This window comes from Belonocnema kinseyi, chromosome 1 (assembly GCF_010883055.1).
Source record: "Belonocnema kinseyi isolate 2016_QV_RU_SX_M_011 chromosome 1, B_treatae_v1, whole genome shotgun sequence".
Taxonomy (NCBI): Eukaryota; Metazoa; Arthropoda; class Insecta; order Hymenoptera; family Cynipidae; genus Belonocnema; species Belonocnema kinseyi.
This window is the reverse complement of record NC_046657.1, coordinates 46,086,250-46,105,423: the sequence shown is the minus strand read 5'-3', so window position 1 is coordinate 46,105,423 and position 19,174 is coordinate 46,086,250. Positions and strand designations below refer to the sequence as shown.

Sequence of the window (19,174 nt, the reverse complement as noted above, 5' to 3'; positions counted from 1 at the left end):
GACACTATAATTTTAGTCCCTTTATTAATTAATTATTTTTAATTAATTAATTATTTATCATTATTATATTACGTATAATTGATTTAGCAATTATAATGTTATAATAATAGTTGTTTTTAAATGTTGTATAAATGTATTATATTTTATAATTATTTTATTACTATATATTATATTTCAGGTTTGGCGTTAAAAATCGGCACTTGGATTGTGGTTTGATTATACAAATAATCTTCTCTCAACAATTTGTGTTACTCTCTCCTCTCCATATGCAATAGAAATCAAGAAATCATCAAAAAATGATTTCTGTGTGTAATAAATTTACCACTTGTATAAAAAAATGTTTTATTTTTTTTTTATTTTTAAAATGTCTTTGCCAAGGTTGTTTCATGCAGTGAATAAAACAAATATATCGATTTTATTTATTGAAATTTTCAAGTTCAAAGGTGGGAACAAATTTCACAACAGGTGCTTATTTTTTTTCAATTTCCCGCAGTAAATGGATCTTAATAAAGTATTACTAAGCAGCTGAGAAACTTCCTTTCCGGAAGTGTCTCCTCGCCCTTTGCCACGGATTAAAACCCTATTAACCCCAGTTAGAATAATATTTAATTATTTAAATTTTTTGTTTCCTCCTTAAATTATGACTATTTTTGAGTAAAAAGCCGATTTTTAAACCAATCAAAAATAAATCATGCGTTCAAAATAGAAAATTTTTTCTGAAAAATTGAAAGTGAAAAAATATTTATATCCAAAATTTTCCTTCTCCCAACTCAATAAAAATGCTTAAAATACAAAATTTCCTCATTTCAGTTCAGAAATAAAGTTTGAAAAAATCTATCACCTTCATTTTCGAAAAAAATTAAAGAATATTCCCATCTCAATTACAATATCAAAGGAAGTTTACTTATTTTAAAAAATTCCTTTCCCGAATCAGGAAAAAATATTTGTCAAAAATAAAGCCGGAGGATTTCAAAATAATTTTCTTTTAGACTGATCAAATTTTTTCTAAAATTTTGTCAAATTCTGTAAGAAGGGAAAACATTTCCTAGAAATTTTCTAAATACTTTTCTGACATATCTGAACTCTTCAAAAGTATTTTTGAATATTTTCGATAAACATGGAAAAATTATATTTATGTAAGCTCAAAGCAAATAAACAAATAATTTTTTCAAATAGTCGTTCGAAATGTTTATTTCTCAGCAAAAATGATTATTTTTTTTGCAAATTATAATTTAGGTTCAGATTTTTTTATTCTGTAATGAAAAACCTTATTTAGTTGAAAATGGTGTCTTTGTTAGACATTTCATATTTTGGTTGAAAATTCATTTTTAGGTAGAAAATTTAACCGATTTCTTCAAAATTAATTTTATTTACTTTGGTTATAATTACTTTTTTTGTTCAAAAATAATTTTTTTTGAACCAAAACTTTAAGTTTCCCATTTTTATCAACCTTTTTTCGAGATATTGAACCCTTTTTACTTAAAATTCACCTATTTGGTTAAAAATCTTAATAAAGTTTATTTTATTTGTTTAAAAATGTATATCTGTAACTTAAATTTATATTAACAAAAAATAATATTTCAACAAACTTAATGAAATTTCAATCAAATAGAATAATTTTCTACCAAAGGTAGATAACAATTTTTTTTTATTGAACGTTAATTTATTTTGTTAAAAATTATTACTTTTTTTTTAGTTAATTTAGCTGTTTACTTGAAATTACATTTCTTTGACTAAAAATAAGTAATTTTCAAAAATTAAAAAAATTAATTTTTTCAACTAAAGATTTAACTATTCCATTTTTTTTGTTGACATTTTTGTTAGATATTTAATCTTTTTGGTTGAAAATTCATTTTTAGGTAGAAAATTAACTCCTTTTTTCTAATTTTATTCACTCAAGAACTTATATCTTTAACTCAAAATTAAATTAATCTATTTTCTGTAGAATATTAACCTTTTTCTTGAAAATTCATGAATTTTGTTAAAAATTATTCTTTTTTTTTGTAGAAGAGTACATTTTTGATAGAAATTTTATATCTTTGGATTTTTATTTAGATATTTAGTCTTTTTTTTATCAAAAATTCATCTGTCTAGTAAAAAATTTTTAATGTTTCGTTGAAAATGTATTTTAAATGGTTTAAAACGTATTTCTTTAACTTAAAACTATACTTTTATATTATTTGTTGAAAAATTGTTTTTTTTTTTGGTAGAAAATGTTTCTTGTGGGTTAAAAATTCAACGATTTGGCCAAAAACTAATTTTTGAATATTGAACATGCATTATTTCAGTTGAAATATTATTTTTTTTTGGTTAAAAATCTTCCAATTTGAGTAAAAAAAACGTTGCTTTTTTTAAATGAATTATATTTTGAATCGTATTTTTTATTAATTGAATTGTAAGTCTTTCTTGATTGAAATTTCAAATTTTTCGTTCGAAATTCATATTTTTTGCTTTAATTCAACAGTTTTTTTTTTGTAAATTGAAATTTTCTATAAAAAAGTTAATTTTTAAACAAAAACATGAATTCTCAACGAAAAATCTTTGAGTTGATATTTAAACTAAAAAAATGTTTTGTTTTTAAAGGAAAACTGTTTGGTTCGTACAAAAAAATCAAAAAAATGTTTTTAAAGAAAAATATAATTTGGAAACAAAGTAATATTTAGTTAAACAAAAAAAGTTCCAAATTACTTTTTTCTTTAAAGTTATGTAAATATAATTTTTCTATGTTTCTCTAAAAAATTGAAAAATATTTTTTATATTTTATAAGTGTTGGGAAATCTTTCAATGCCGAAAAATATTGTTAATCTCTTTAAAACAATTCTTAAATATCTTGTTACCTATCTTGATTTCATTCTGAAATTGTTTAAAAATCTTTCTGAATAATTTTTTACAGTTTTTAGAAATCTATTGTAATTTTTTAAAGATAATTTTAAATAATATCTGGAAATTTATTATAACAAATAAATAATAATTTTGAATATCCCCAGGAATCTTAAATACATTTTTCTATTCTCATTTAACTTTTCAAAACCTTTAATCAACTCAAAAATTTTAATTCGAAATTTTCGAAAAATCTACACTTTGTTTTGAGTTTTCTGAAACTTTTTATTATTTTTTAAGTTTTTTCAAAACCTTAAAATGTCTTTCAAAAGCAATCTAATTTTTCCTCAAAATTTGAACAAAATTTAAAAAATGCCCTAAAATCTTTAAAATTCATTTTTGAATTTTGAATTTTTTTAATATCATTGATTCGTTTATAAATTATATTTTTGCTCAGACAGCGTAATAATTGAATAATAATTCCATAATTTATTAATGATTTCAAATGGCTACTTAAATTAACAGAAAATTCTTTATTTTCGAGATCGTTCTTAAAATGAAGGAAAGAATTTTGGTTATTGATTTATTTTTGAATTACAGTAGGAAAATTTTCGGTAAATTTTTTTTTGTTAGATTTAAATAGTACAGAGTTCTGGTTTTTAACTCTCTTTTTTAAATTGGAACACAGATTTTTTTATTTAAGTAATTTTTAATAATATTTTTATTGACTTGAAGTGGGTCAAATTTATTTTGGGTGTTTTGCTTCGGATAAATAGAAGGAATTTTTATTTTCATTATTTTTTCTGAAAAGAAAATGGATTTTCTTTATATATTATTAAAATTGTTATGGAACTTGAAGGGAGAAAATTTTGGTATTCAAATTTGATAAATCTTTTGTAATATTTTCTAATCTTTTTAGATATTCTTTTCTAATTAATTTTTACAATATATAATCACTTTAAATAATGCAAGGAATTTGAAGAAAACGTTTTTCTTATCTTGGAATCTTTTAAATTCTTCAACAAATTTCCAAATTTTAATAAGAAAGTAAAAAAAAAATACATAAATTTCTCTCAAATGTTCCCGAATTCTTTTTGATAATTTCGAAAATCTTAGGGAATGGTTTGAAATATATTTAAATATTCTCTTAAAATAAATGTTATGAAATAAACAGTCTTTTAAAATTTTCGAATTTTTCCAAATTCAGCATTTTTTTATAAAAAAAATTATTTTTGTATCCCGTAAAAACTTATAAATATTTATTCAACTTGTTTAAGCTGTTTCTCAAATTTTTAAATATTGCAAAATTGAAATTTTTCTTTGAAATTTTAATTCTTTTTCCTAATTTGAGGAAATTATTTTAAATTTTATGAACTCTTGTAAGCGAATTTTTTACAATATCCCGAAAAAGCGTAAAAATTTAATTGAGAAATCGAAATTTTAATTTGATATTTAATATTGCTTTGATATTTATTTAATTTTCCTTCTGAAATAATTACTCATGCTTTGTAAAAATTGCATTTCTAAACCAATCAAAAGTAAATCAATATCTCAATTAAAATTCAATTAGCAAGAAATATTTTTACAAATTTCTTTACTTTCCTGGTCTATCTTTTTCCTGAATCAACCTTGAAAATCAATATCGGGCAGATCAGAAAGTTCTCTAAACCTCAAAAATATGGAACTTTCGAGGTAACAAAAGGTTGTAATAATTTAATATTTCTTGCAGCTTAACTAGTTTAGGGAAATTTTATTTTTCCACAAAAATTCTACCCGGAAATGGGCATCCGAAAATTGTGAGCAGGTCGGGCTCGAGCAATAACCAATAAATTTTCTTAAAGCTAGGGTCAAGATATCAGGATGTTCAATCTATTTTCGATAGACATTATTGGTCTCATTTGTGTTATTGCTGTGGACTTAAGAACCATTGTCTCAAATTCAGATAATTCTTTTTTACAATTTCAAAATTACCTTGTAACTTTTCATTTTTTTTTATATATAATTTTCGATTTTTTAAACACAAAATTACTTTAATTTGAGTCTTTTCATAATAAAATTTTTAATAAATCATTTTATTAAATCAAAAGCAAATTGTTCATAAAATTGATTAGTTATTGAAGTTTGTTCAGAAAAAATCAATTCTGAGCTCAAAAAAATAGAAAAGGCAGGAAATTTTTATAAGAGGCATTCAAATAAATACCAAGAAAAATACATTTCAAATCGTTTTATTTTATTCTTTTGTTGGAAATTCCACTATTTTTTATAGAAGATGTACTTTTTCTTTGAAAATTCATATTTTGGTGCTGAAAATTCAACTACTTTTCTACAAATTCGTCTTTTTGGTTTAAAAATTCATCTCCTTTTGTAGAAACTTCAGATCAAAAAATTTTTTTAAAATTAAAACTCAACTATTCAAATTTTGTAACTAATAATGTAATTATTTTATTTTTAGTCAAAATTATATATTTGTTTGTTAAAAATGTAAATATTTGATCAAACCAAATTTAATATATTGTGCTAGAAATGACTTTTTAATTGAAAATTAATCTCTTTAGTTAAAAATTTAACTAGTTTGTAAAAAAATCTTTTTTTTGTTGTTGTTGAAAATTTATATTTTAAATTGAAAATTTAACGATTCCAGTTTAAGATTCATCATCCTAGTTAAAAATTAATTTTTTTGAGTAGAAGTTTAACTAATTGCTTTGTTAAAAACTCATTTAAAAATAATTTTTTTTTAACTGAAAAATTTTCTTTTATAAAATTACTTTTTTTAAATGAACCATTTGTTACAAAATTCATGTACATTGTTCGAAATTCCTCTTTTTTGGCATAAAACTATTTTTTTATTAACTGAAAGTTCAACTATTTCAGTTGAACATTTATTGTTTTAATTGAAAATTAATCTCCTTTGTCGAAAGTTTAATTAATTAATTGATTGAAAACTCAATATCCTTTATTAAAAATGTATTTGTGAACTTAAAATTGATTTTAGTCAAAAATTAATGTTTTAAACTAAAAATTTAATTATTCTATTTTTTGCTAAAATTATATATTTCTTCGTTGAAAATTTAACTACTTAGTCCCGTTTTTTGTGTAGAAAATTATTTTTCATTTGAGAATTTAACTATTTTTTGTTGTTGAAAATTCTTCTTTTTGCTTTAAAAGTTTATCCCTTTTTGTAGAAATTTCATAGGTTTTGGTAATTAATAATTTTTTAACTAAAAATTTAACTATTTCAGTTAATTATTTATCGCATGAGATAAACATTCATCTTATTGGTTCAAAATTTAACTATTTTTTAGAAAATTCAATTTTTTGTTGAAATTTAATTTTTTCAACTAATAATTTAACAGCTTAATTTTAAGATTTATAATTTTAGTTACAAATTAAGCCATTTGGTTAAAATTGTAAGTAATTACTTTGTTGAGAACTAAATTTTTTGTTAAAAATTTATTTTTTATCTGAGAATTGAAATATTTCATTTTTTGGGTGAAATTACTTTTATTTTAAATAAATTATTTGGTTGAAAATGCATGTACAATTTTCATAGTTCCTCTTTTTTTATAGGAAAATCATTTTTTTTTATTGAAAATTCAATTTTTTTATTCTTCTATTTGTTTTGAAAGTATAGACTTTTTTGTATAAATTTCATATTTTTTTGGTAAAAATTAATTTTGTAACAATAATTGAAGTATTTCAGTCATAGATCCATCGGTTTAGTTGAAAATTGATCTCTTTGGTTAAAAATTTAACTATTTTGTAGAAAACCGATTTTTTTTACATAAATTTTCTTTTGGAAATTCAAATATTACATTTTTAGATAAAATTACATTTTTTTGTTAAAAATGGAATTGTTTGGTTAAAAATTTCTTTTCTTTGTTAAAAATCCCTCTATTTTGGTAGAAAACTAATTTTTTCATTAAAAATTCAATATTTTTTAGTTAAATACTAATTTTTAAACTGAAAATTCAACTATTTTATTTGAAGATTCTTCACTTTATGTAAGATTTTTCAACTTAAAATGATGAATTTTTAACGCAAAATATAATATTTTATTTTTCAATTTAAAAAATATTTTAATTTAAAATAAAAAATAAATTTTCCAGTTTATGTAAAATTGAATGAAATATTTTGAGTTTATTTTACTCAAATCCACGGCAGTGTCCTTAATGTATTGGTGTAATAATTAATAAATAATGAATAAAGATCAAAAGTCAAGCCTTTAATTCTAATTCATCAAAATTAAAAAATTTCGAATCTATGTTATTAAATTCACAGAATTGTCAGCTGCAAAATTAAAAATTTTAATTATTTTTATTCGTACTTTTTTGAGTTTGAAAAATTATTTAATTATTAAATTTAAAAAATTAAAAGCTCTTCAATTAAAAAAATTTACCGTTACAAGTTTTGCAATTATAAATGCCCTTTTTGGGAGAGCTTTTTTCCAAATTAAAAATGAAAAGTTGAATTTTAAAAGATAATTATTGAAATTTATACAATTTTATAGATTTGTAGTTACAAACTCTTCAAAATTGTAAATATTTGATTTTTCCATCGAGAGTATTAACTTTTATAAGAACTGTTTATTTTTGAACAAAATAATTTAATTTGAAATCAAAAGATCGAATTAAAACAAAAATTGATTTTTCAACATATGTTCAATTTTTAAACAAATAGATTAATTTTCAATTAAAATTATCAATGTTTAACTAAAATAATGAAATTTTTAGTTGAAAAGTGAATTTTTATTCAAAAAGACGAATTAGAAAACATAGTGTAATTTTCAAACAAAAAGTCAATTTTCTACCGAAAAATAGGAATTTCCTAAACAAATTACACAAACTTTTAAGCGAGTAGTTAAATTTTTAACGAAGAAAATATATAATTTCAGCAGAAAATAAGATAAAAAATTAATTATGAACAAAAAATATGTAATTTTATCAAAAAATTAAATAATAAAATCTTTAGTAAAAAAATTTATTTTTATCATGAAAATTTAGGCTTTAACAAATTGAGTAGTTTAACATTAAACCGGAGAGATTAATTTTTAACTAAAATAATGAATATTTAAATGGGAAGGGTTACATTTTCAGTTGAAAACATTAATTTTCAAACGCAAAACAATTGAGTTTTCAACAAAGTAGTTTAATTTTTAACTAAAGAGATTAATTTTCAACTAAAATGAATAATCTTCAACCTCAAGTGCTAAATTAAAAAAATTTTGTATTCCTCATTTTAGTCCTCATTAGGGACAAAGGACTCCCGCTGACCAGGCTCGGCGGCAGGAGAGAAGTGGGGGAACCGTACACAGGTGCCCAGGGCGGAAATTAACTATCGCTCATAATTTCAGGTGGATATTGAAATTAATAAATTTTAAAATTGAATGTATAGTTGATGAGAGTCATGATAATATTGTCAGAATCAAGACTTTTCAGGTAGGTATTTAAAAGGAAACAATATATTTTGACGCTCAATAGTTGGAACCATATTGTATTCTTATAAATGGGACCAATAAAGGAAATCCCATCATCTTTTGTTAAGGGCCATAATCACTGGCGCCATGATCTCTTTTCAAACTAAGCTTTTCATGATTTACAAATTAATGAAAATAAAATATTACACCCGAGAGCAAAATCAATTCTGAACATTTCTTTTATCTTAACATTTATTTATTTAGGTAAAACCACTAGAAAATATTTCTATTATGAATTTTAATTTTGGAATTTTGGACGTTAGTTTTAATAGGAATTTACGATAGTTAAATTCAAGATTTGAATTAATATAAGTTTAAGAGAAATTTCAGTTTAGAATGAACTTAAGTTTAGGACGAATTCAAGTTTCAAACGCATTCTGGTACAACATGAAATAAGTTTGAAACTGATTCAAGTTTAAGTTGCATTTGAATTATAAAAGAATTAAAGTTCAATATCAATTCAATTTTAGGACTTATTCAAGTTTAAGACGAATTAAAATAAGGAGAAAAAAATATTCAAGTTCAAAACACATTCAAGTTCAAGAATAATTCAAGTAAAAATCAGATTCAAGTTTAAAACAAATTCAAGTCAAATACGAAATCAAGTTTTAAAGTATGTAAAGTTTTATACGAGCTCAAGTGAAGAATTAACTAAAGTTCAAGGTGAATTCAAGTTTATTAAAAATTTAGGTATAAAACCAATTCAAGTTTAAAAGGCTTTCCAGTTTAAAATGCATTCAAGTTCCAAGAGAATTCCAGTTTGTAACAAAATCAGGTCCAATATGAAATAAACTCTTAGAATAATTAAAGTTTAAAACGAATTTAATTTTCAAACGAATTCAAGTTTAGAATGAATTTAGGTTTTCGGACGAATTTAAGTTTAAAACGAATACAAGTTCAATATGAAATTAAGTTTAAGAATAAATGAAATTAAAATCGAATCCAATTTGATAACGAATTCAAGTAAAATGCGAAATCAAGGTTTGGACTAATTAAAGTTTAAGACGAACTCAAGCTTAAGACGAAGTTAATTATAAAACAAATTCAAGTTTAAAAGGCATTCAAGTTTAAAGGGAATCCAAGTTGAAGTCGAATCCAGGTTTATAATAATAACAATCTAAGCTCAATATGACTTTGATTTATAATTCATTCAAGTTCAAGATGAATTCAAGTTTAGAAAAAATTTAGATTTCAGATGAATTTAAATTTAAAGCGAATTCTGGTTAAATAGGAAAGTAAGTTTGGGACTAATTCAAGTTTAAAAGGCATTCCAGTTTAAAGAGAATTCAAACTTAAGGAGAATTCAAATTAAAATCAAATTCAGGTTCATGACAAATTCAATATAAAATAATATTTTGGGCTAATTAAAGTTGAAGACGAATTCAATGAATTTTAGTTTAGAATTAATTTACGTTTTATAAGAATTTAAATTGGAAGCGAATTCTGATTCAATAAAAAATCAAGGTTTGGACTAATTAAAGTTTAAAACAAAATTAAATATAAAACCAATTGAAGTTTAAAAGGCATTCAAGTTTAAAGAGAATTCAAATTCAACGAGAATTCAAGTTAGAGTCAAATTTAGGGTTATAACAAGTTCAGCTACAATAAGAAATAAAATTTTAAGCTACTCAAAGTTCCAAACAAATTCAAGTTTAGAATTAATTTAAGTTTCAAAAGGATTTAAATTTAAAGCGGAAAGTGGTTCAATACGAAATCAAGTTTAAGGATAAATCAAATCAAAGTCGAATTCAAGATGATAACAAATTCAGATCCAACACAAAATCTTGTTTTAGACTATATAAAGTTCGAGAAGAATACAAGTTTAAGACGAATTCAATTATAAAACCAATTCAAGTTTAAAAGGCATTCAAGTTAAATTCGAATTAAAGTTTGAAATAAATTAAAGTGGAATACAAAATAGAGTTCTTAAATAATACAAGTTCAATATGAATTCAAGTATAGAACTATTTAAGTTTTAGACGAATTTAAATTGAAAGTGAATTCTGATTCAATATGAAATCAAGTTTCGGACAAATTCAAGTTTCGAACGTATTTAAGTTTCAGACGAATTTAATTTCAAAGCGAATTCTGATTCAATACGAAGTCAAGTTTTGGATTAATTAAAGCTTATACGAATACAAGTTTAAGACGAATTTAAATATAAAACCAATTAAAGTTTAAAAGGCATTCAAGTTTAAGGAAAATTCAGCTTTGTAACAAATTCAACTCTAATATAAAATAAAATGTTGGGCTAATTCAAATTCAGGACGAATTCAACTAATTCTAGTTTAGAATGAATTTATGTTTCAGAAGAATTTTAATTTAAAGCGAAAACTGGTTAATCACAAAATCAAGTTTGAGGACAAACCAAATTAAAGTTGAATCCAAGTTGATAACGAATTCAGGTCCAATACGATAAATCTAATTTTGGACTGATTAAAGTTTAAGGTGGACACAAGTTTATGACGCATTTAAATATAAAACCAATTCAAGTTTAAAAGACATTTAAGTCAAAGTAGACTTTAAGTACAAAATAAATTGAAGTCCAATATAAAATAAAGTTCTTAAATAATTGAAGCTCAATATAAATTTAATTTATAATGAATTCAGTTTCGAGACGAATTCAAGTCTAGAACGAATTTAAGTTTCACATGAATTTAAATTTAAAGTGAATTCTGGTTCAATACGAAATCAAGTTTTGAACCAATTAAAGTTTAAGACGAATTCAAGTTTAAGACGAAATTAAGTATGAAGTCAATTTTAGTTTAAAACACATTTAATTTCTAGGAGAATGTAGGTTAAAGTCGAATTCAAATTTTTTAATGAATTTAGGTCCAAATAAAAATGAAGTTTTCAAATAATTTAAGCTAAATATGAATTTAAGTTGATAATGAATTCTAATTCAAGGTGAATGCAAGTTTAGAATAAATTAAAGTTTCAGACGAATTTAAATTTGAAACGAATACTATGGTACAATGCGATATGAAGTTTAAGGATAAATCAAATTAAAGTCAAATTTAAGTTTAATACATGTTTAAGTACACAACCAATTTAAGATTAAAACGAATTCAAGTTCAAAGATAATTTAAGTTATAGTCGAATTCAAAGTTTTAAATGAATTTAGGTCCAACACAGCATTCTGGTTCAATACGAAATCAAGTTTTGGACCAATTGAAGTTTGTGTGGAACTCAAGTTTAAGACGAAATTAAGTATAAAACCAATTTAGGTTTGAAACGAATTCAAGTTCAGGGAGATTTAAATTAAAATCGAATTCTAATTCCTTAATTAATTTAGGTCTAAATGAAAATAAAGTTTTTAAAATAATTAAGCTGAATATGAATTTTAGTTGATAATGAATTCAAATTCGAGATGAATGCAAGTTTAGAATAAATTCAAGTCTCAGAAACACTTGAATTTGAAGCGAATACTGATTCAATACGAAAGCAAGTTCAAGGTTAAATCAAATTGAAGTCGAATTCAAGTTAATAACGAATTTAGGTCCAGTACAAAATCAAGTTTAAGACTAGTTAAAGTTCAAGACGAATACAAGTTCAAAACAAATGTAAATATAAAACCAATTCAAGTTTAAAAGGAATTCAATTAAAGTCGAACTCAAGTTTTTAATAAATTAAAGTCGAATACAAAATAAAGTTTTAAAATAATTTACGCTCAATATAAATTTGTTTTATAATGAATTCCAGTTCAAGGTGAATTCAAGTTTAGAGAGAATTTATGTTTCAGACAAATTCCAATTTAAAACGAATTCTGATTTAATACGAAATTAAGGTTTGAACTAATTCAAGCTTAAGATGAGCTCAAGTTTAAGAAGAAATTAAGTATAGAACCAATTCAATTTTAAAAGTCATTCAAGTTAAAGTTGAATGTAAGTTTGAAATAAATTACAGTCTAATACAAATTATGTTTTTCAAATTATTCAAGCTCAATATTAATTTGATTCATAATGAATTTAAGCTTAAGAAGAATTCAAGTTTAAAACGAATTTAAATTTAAAGCCAATTCTGGTTTAATACAAAATCAAGTTTTAGACTAATTAAGGTTTGAGAAGTAAACAATAAGTTTGAGACGGAATTAGGTGTTAAACCAATTCAAGTTTAAAAGACATTCCATTTTTGGGAGAATTCAAGTTAAACTTGAATTTAGGTTTATAAAAAATTCTGCTTCAATATGAAATAAAGCTGTGGGTTAATTGAAGTCCAAGCTGAATTCGACGAATTCTAGTTTAGAATTAATTTAAGTTTCAGAAAAATTTAAAGCGAAAACTGGTTCAATACGAAATCGAGTTTAAGGATAAATAAAATTAAAGTATAATTCATGTAGAAAGCGAATTCAGGTCAAATACGAAATCAAGTTTCAGACTAATTAAAGTTCACACAAATAAAAGTTTAACGCCAATTCAAATCTAAAACCAATTCAAGTTTAAAAGGCATTGAAGATAACGTCGAATTCAAGTTTAAAGTAAATTAAAGTCGAATCCAAATTTAAGTTATCGAATAATTCAAGCTCAATGTGAATTTAATTTATAATGAATTCAATTTCAAGATAAATGCAAGTTTAGAACGAATTTAAGTTTCAGATGAATTTAAATTTAAAGCGAATTCTGGCTCAATACGAAATCAAGTTTTGGACCAATTGAAGTTTGAGAGGAACTCAAGTTTAAGACGAAATTAAGTATAAAATCAATTCGAGATTGAAACGAATTCAAGGATAAATGTAAGTTTAAAATAAATTCAAGTTTAAGATAAATTGAAGTTGAGGGCACTTTCAAGTGGAGGACGAATTCAAGTTTAAAAAGAATTCTTATTTATCACAAAATAAAGTTTTAAACTAATTCAAGCTCTAGAATTAAACTAATTCATGTTCAAGATGAAGTTAGGTTTGAAATGATTTCAAGTTTAAAACCAACTCAATCACAAAACAAATTCAAGATGAATGCGAGTGTAAAAACATACATTCAAGTTCAAGACGAATTTAAGTGCAAGATAAATTCAAGTTGAATTTGAATTGAGGCTGAAATAAGGTCCATACGAGTACAGAAAAAAAGAATTAAATATCAAGATGAATTCAAATTCAAACATAATCCAAGTTAAGGTAAGTTCATTATAAATCTATGATTTTAAATTCAAGATGAACTCCAGTTGAAGGTGATTAAAAGTTTATGATTATATAAGTAATAAGATAAATTAAAATAATTAACAAATTTCAGTTTAAAACTAGATCAAGTTCAAGAATAATTTCAGTTTTAAACCAACTAAGTTTAAAAAGCAATTCAAATTTAAAATAAATTTAGGTATAAAATTAATTTAAGTGCAGTAGGAATTTAAGTACAAGAGGAATTCAACAGTTTTAATTCAATAGTATTGTAAATATTTAAATTCCACTTTAAGATAAATTTAAGCTTAAGATCAAATTGATTTTTAAATAAATTCAAATTTCATATGAGTTCATGTTTAAGACAAAATCATGTGGAGGACGAATTCAAGTTTAAAACGAATTCTGGTTCTTTATCAAATAAAGTTTTAAATTGATTCAAGTTCAAGACGCATTGGAGTTCAAATCTAATTCAAATATAAGATTACTTTCATTTGAAGACGAACTCAAGTTTAAAAATACAACAAAAAAATGTTAACTGATTTAAGTATTAGATAAATTTAAGATGATTTCAAGTTAAAAACTTATTCAAGCTTACGACGCATTTAAGCATTAAAATCATTCATGTCAAAGACGAATTTAAGTTTAAAATGAATTAACGTCCAATGCGAAATCAAGTTTTAAATTAATTCAAGATCAAGAAAAATACAAATTAGAAACGAATTTAATTTCAATATAAATTGAAAATTGTGAATGCAAGTTGTATTTAAGTTTAAGATGAATTCACGTTCAAGATGAATTCAAGTTCAAGATATTTTAAATTCAAGAAGAATCCGAGTTCAAAATGAATTCAGATTCAAAATGAATTCAAATTCAATGTGAATTCAAGTTTAAGATGAATTGAAGTTCCATGTGAACTGAAGTTCAAGCTGAATTCAAGTTTAAGATGAATTGAAGATCAAGATAAAGTCAAATTCTAGCTGAATTCAAATTCGAGATCAATTCAAGTTCGAGATGAATTCAAAATTAAGAGGAATTTAAGTTCTAGTTAATTTTAAGTTTAATATGAATTCTGGTTCAAGGTGAATTCAAGTTCCAGATAAATTCAAGTTCTAGAGGAATTTAAGTTCAAAGTTAATTCAAGATTAATCCAAGATAAATATGAATTCAAGTTGAAGGTGAATTCAAGTTGAAAATGAATTTAAGTTTAAGATGAATTAAAATTTTTTAATTCAATAGTAATTCAAATTTCAAAACCCCAGTTTAGGAGAATATTAAGCTTAAGTTAAAATTAAGTTTACAATTATTCAACTTTAAGGTAAGATCATGTTTAAGACTAAATAAAGTTGGAGACGAATTCAAGTTTAAAACGAATTCTGTTTCTTTATCAAATAAAGTTTTTAATTGATTCAAGTTCAAGAAAAACACCAATTATAATCGAACTCAATTATAAGACTACTTTAAGTTCAACACGAACACAAGCTTATGATAAATTAAGTTTCAATACAAAAAAAAAGTTTTCAACTAATTAAAGTTGAAAATAAATTCAACATTTTAGTGACGGTGGAAATTTTTTATATTTGAACTACAGCGTAAGATGAATATAAGTGAATGATAAATTCATGTTTAGAAAGAATTCAAGTTTTGGACTTATTCAAGCTTAAGATGAATCCAAGTTTAAGATAAATTGAAACTTCAGATGAATTCAAGTTCAAGATAAATTTCAAGTTCAAAGTTAATTCAACTTTAGCATTAATTCAACATTAATCCAAGTTAAATATTAATTTAGATTCAAGATATATTTAAGCTCAAGATGAATTCAAGTTCAAGATTAATTCAAATTCAAGGTTAATTCAAGTTCAAGATAAATTCAATATTAATCCAATTTAAGTAAATAAATTTCAGAAATACTTATATCGCTTACAAGAGTCATGATAATATTAACCGAATCAAGACTTTTCCGGCAGGTGCTTAAAAGGATTCAATGTACTTTACCGCCCAAGGGTGGAAAACATATTGTATTCTTATAATAGGGACCAATAAAGGAAACCCCATCATCTTTTGTTAAGGGCCATAATCACTGGTGCTATGATCTCTTTTCAAACTAAGCTTCTCATGATTTACAAATTAATGAAAATAAAATATTACACCCGAGAGCAAAATAAATTATCAACATTTATTTATCTTAACATTCATTTATTTAGTTATCTCTGAAAATCTACTAGAAAATATTTTTTGCTACTATTTTGACACTTGCTCAATTTTACTATGGATTATAATTTTTACATTCTCATCAAAAAAGCTATTAGATTTTTTTTAAATGTGCCCCCCCCATTTTTGTCAATTTTTCACTTTTCGATAAACTTTAAATCCGAAACACATGTTTTGTTAAAAAAAATAGTCTATTAGATTGATCTTTTGTACACTCTTTTAGTGTCGAAAACTGAAGATCGAGTTTGTTAGCCAGCTATTTTGAATTAAAAATAAAAAAGTTAGAGCATTTTGAAAATTGCTTAGACCGTTTTTTTTCAAGATTTAAAAATTGTATGTGCACCTGTTTGTGGTTATTAAAAAAGAGGAAAAATTTATCCCAGTGACTTTTTTATAGTAAAACACATAACAATTTTATCACATTTACAAAATTAAAAAGAAAATCAAAATGTTAAGCCAAACAACGCACGATGTGAAAAAAGTAAAAAAAGAAAAACATTTATTTTTAAAAGTCCTACAAGATTATCATAATAAATTTTTTAATTATTCGGAAAATTAAATTTCAAATTGCGATCGCACGAAAAATAATAAAAAATTCCATTTTTCAGTCAAACTATGCAGGATACGACAAATGAATAAATAAAAATTGTGCATCCAAAAAGCATCTACGAATTAGTTATGAATTACTGTTTTTTAAAATATTTAGTTTTTGTTTTTGTCGTAAAAAGAAAAATTGAAAATAAAAAAATTAAATTTGTTGAAAAACGACAAAAGGTACGAAAAACAAATTGTTACACAAAAAATGTCTATCAGAAAAGGATATTAAAATTTGTTATTAATAATTTGTAGATCCAAGTAGATTGTCTTTTACTCGTTAAAAATAAAATTAAGAATAAAAAAATTAAATTTTAGGCAAACGACACAAGCTACGAAAGTTAACGGCAAGATAAAAGTTTTTCATCCAAAAAGTAGCTTCAAATTTGTTATTAATAATTTTGTTATAAGGAGCTTAGTTTTTTTATTCGTAATGAATAACATTCAAAATACAACAAATTATTTTTTTTTAAAAAACGACACATGGTAAGAAAAAATTAATACACAAAAATGTTAATCCAAAAGAAATTTCTTAAAATTTGTTATTCATAATTTTAAGATACAACGAGTAGATTTTCTTTTATTCGTTAAAAATAAGAATAAAATTAAAAGCAATAAGAAATTTAGAACAAGCGACACAATCTACAAAAAAATAATAATGAGACAAACGTTATTAAACACAATTTTTGTCCTAAATTATATCTACAAATTTACTTAGAACCACCTTAAGCTAGGACTCATATTTTTAGGTTGAATTGTAAACAATAGCATTAAAAATAAATCAAATTAATTTATAAAAAAACAAGAGTTAGAGTTAGAGTTAGAGTTAGAGTTAGAGTTAGAGTTAGAGTTAGAGTTAGAGTTAGAGTTAGAGTTAGAGTTAGAGTTAAATTTATAGTTGAAGTTAAAGTTTAAGTTCTATAAAAGCCGATGTCGTAAGTTTCGTATTTATTTAATAGCAGTTCACATTCAAGAATAAATTGGAATTGAATAATTAGTCAATAAAAATAAGAAACATGTTATAAGCGTGTTTCACTAAAGATTAACAGTCAGACAATGGCGCTGAATACTGAACCATCTTACAGAAAAATCATTAGTGAGACAGTTGAGAAAAATCAGCTTAAATCATTTTTCTCTATTTTTCGAAAATGCGGATCTTTATTGAAACACTTTTCATCACCTTATTGTCAGTTTACTCTAACTGTATTGGTAAATATAATAATATCCGATCTAAAATTTTAATATATTTTTTTTGCGGTCGGGGTCGGGTAACGGACAACAGCGCACTTCGAAATTTACTTGTGCACATATGGTACCCTCCCACCTGTGCATATATCAAATAATAATATCAGATTTTCAACTTTGAAATCCACGTGCACAGAGGGTACGCTACCAAATTTATGCATTCCAAATAATAAGACCGGATTTTCAACTTTGAAATCCACGAGCACAGATGGTGCCCTCCCAAATGTGCACATCTTAAATGATACGACCGAATGTTAAAATAAAAACTCCACTTATATAGATGATACCCACCAAAATGTGCACGTCTCAAATAATAAAATCAGATTTTCAAATTTTTAATCTACGCGCATCGATGTTACATTCCCAGATGTACACGACTTTTGCCTTTAAAATTTGATCGTATTAATCGACACGTGCACAGTTGGGAGTATCGTATCTATGAACGTGCAGTTGTAAGTTAAAAATCTGAACGTATTTATTAAGACGCGCATATATGGGCTGGTGCGCAGTTGTACCACTTCCATCGTTGTCACTTTGCACATCTGGAATATTCAGCATTTTCATAAGAAAAAAAAGTTGATAGTTCTCCACCGACCATGTTTTTACACATTTTCGATTGCAGATGACTTTTTAAACAATTAATTAATCCACATTTTAAAAGAATTTTAAAATAAACATTAATTCTAATAATTCAAGACTGATTAAACGCGGTTTATTTGTAAATCTATAAAATTGTACTTTCCAAATAAAGTCTTGGAAATTACAGCACGTTCAAGTACAAAAATTGCAAAATAATAAATGAGCAATTCTAATTCTTCACAATTAAAGAATTTAAAATTGCAAATCGTTCAAATTGAAGAATTTTTTGCTGAAAATTTTCATTACTGAACTTATCAAAAAACCTTTCCTAATTACATATCTATCAAATATAAATGTTTAAATCTGAATAATTTTCAAACTTTTATTTTCAAAATTTAGTGAAATTGTCATCTAATATTTGTTATTGATTTCATTAAAAAATTATATAAAGAAATGCCCTGTGTGGACAATTAATGGCTGAAAGAAATTTTTTCCTCACATTATTTTTCCAATTATGTTTGTTCCTGAAATGTTACTGTCCAAAAATCTTAATTAATACCTAAAACAAATTCTATAAACAAATTACTAGTGTAGAGATTTAAATGCTAAAATTAATTCCTTTTCTCCTCAACTTTCCTTATATTATGTAGTCAATGATTTTTAATTGTATTTTTATAATTATTTTTTATTTTTTATTCGATATTTTTCATGAACGTTATAAACAAATTACGTAATCAAATACTCTTCAGACATTAAAAGGCAAAAAGAAATCTTTCTTTTTTCGTTTTCCTCACGTTACGTTGTTAGGCATTCAAATTAAATCTTTACAATCTTATCTTTAATTTAATACCAGATAGCGTAAAAATTGCCAGTGGTTGCCGAGATATGACTAAAATTTTCGATAGCGTGACCGCCGACTAAAACCCGACGCAAATACGCTAGGACATTTTAGGTCATAACTCAGGAACTGGTAAATATATTTTAAATATTAAAGGCTCAAATTATAGGTAACATTTCAAGGATTGTCTTCTGTAAATTTTCAATTTTCTCGAGAACTTTTCAACGCTATAAATAATTCAAGTCAAGAAATGTCTACGAATAAAATACAATTTTGTGGCTCTTTCGACCTACAGTAATAACAC

The 19,174-nt window shown here is 23.9% G+C and overlaps 1 protein-coding gene across 8 annotated transcripts in view; it reads left to right on the top strand.

The window, feature by feature from the left end:
* The window catches only part of LOC117168158 (radial spoke head protein 3 homolog B), a 73,503-nt gene extending 65,358 nt beyond the window's left edge, over positions 1-8,145 (top strand). For 7 of the 8 annotated variants that reach the window (XR_004466468.1, XM_033353597.1, XM_033353653.1 and 4 more), the window contains one exon: positions 179-391. The gene's annotated coding sequence lies outside the window, so the exon portion shown is untranslated. Of the gene's footprint in view, positions 1-178; positions 392-8,059 lie in introns of those variants that run through there. The other variant, XM_033353618.1, reaches the window with a different exon arrangement.
* Positions 8,146-19,174: the final 11,029 nt, after the last annotated feature.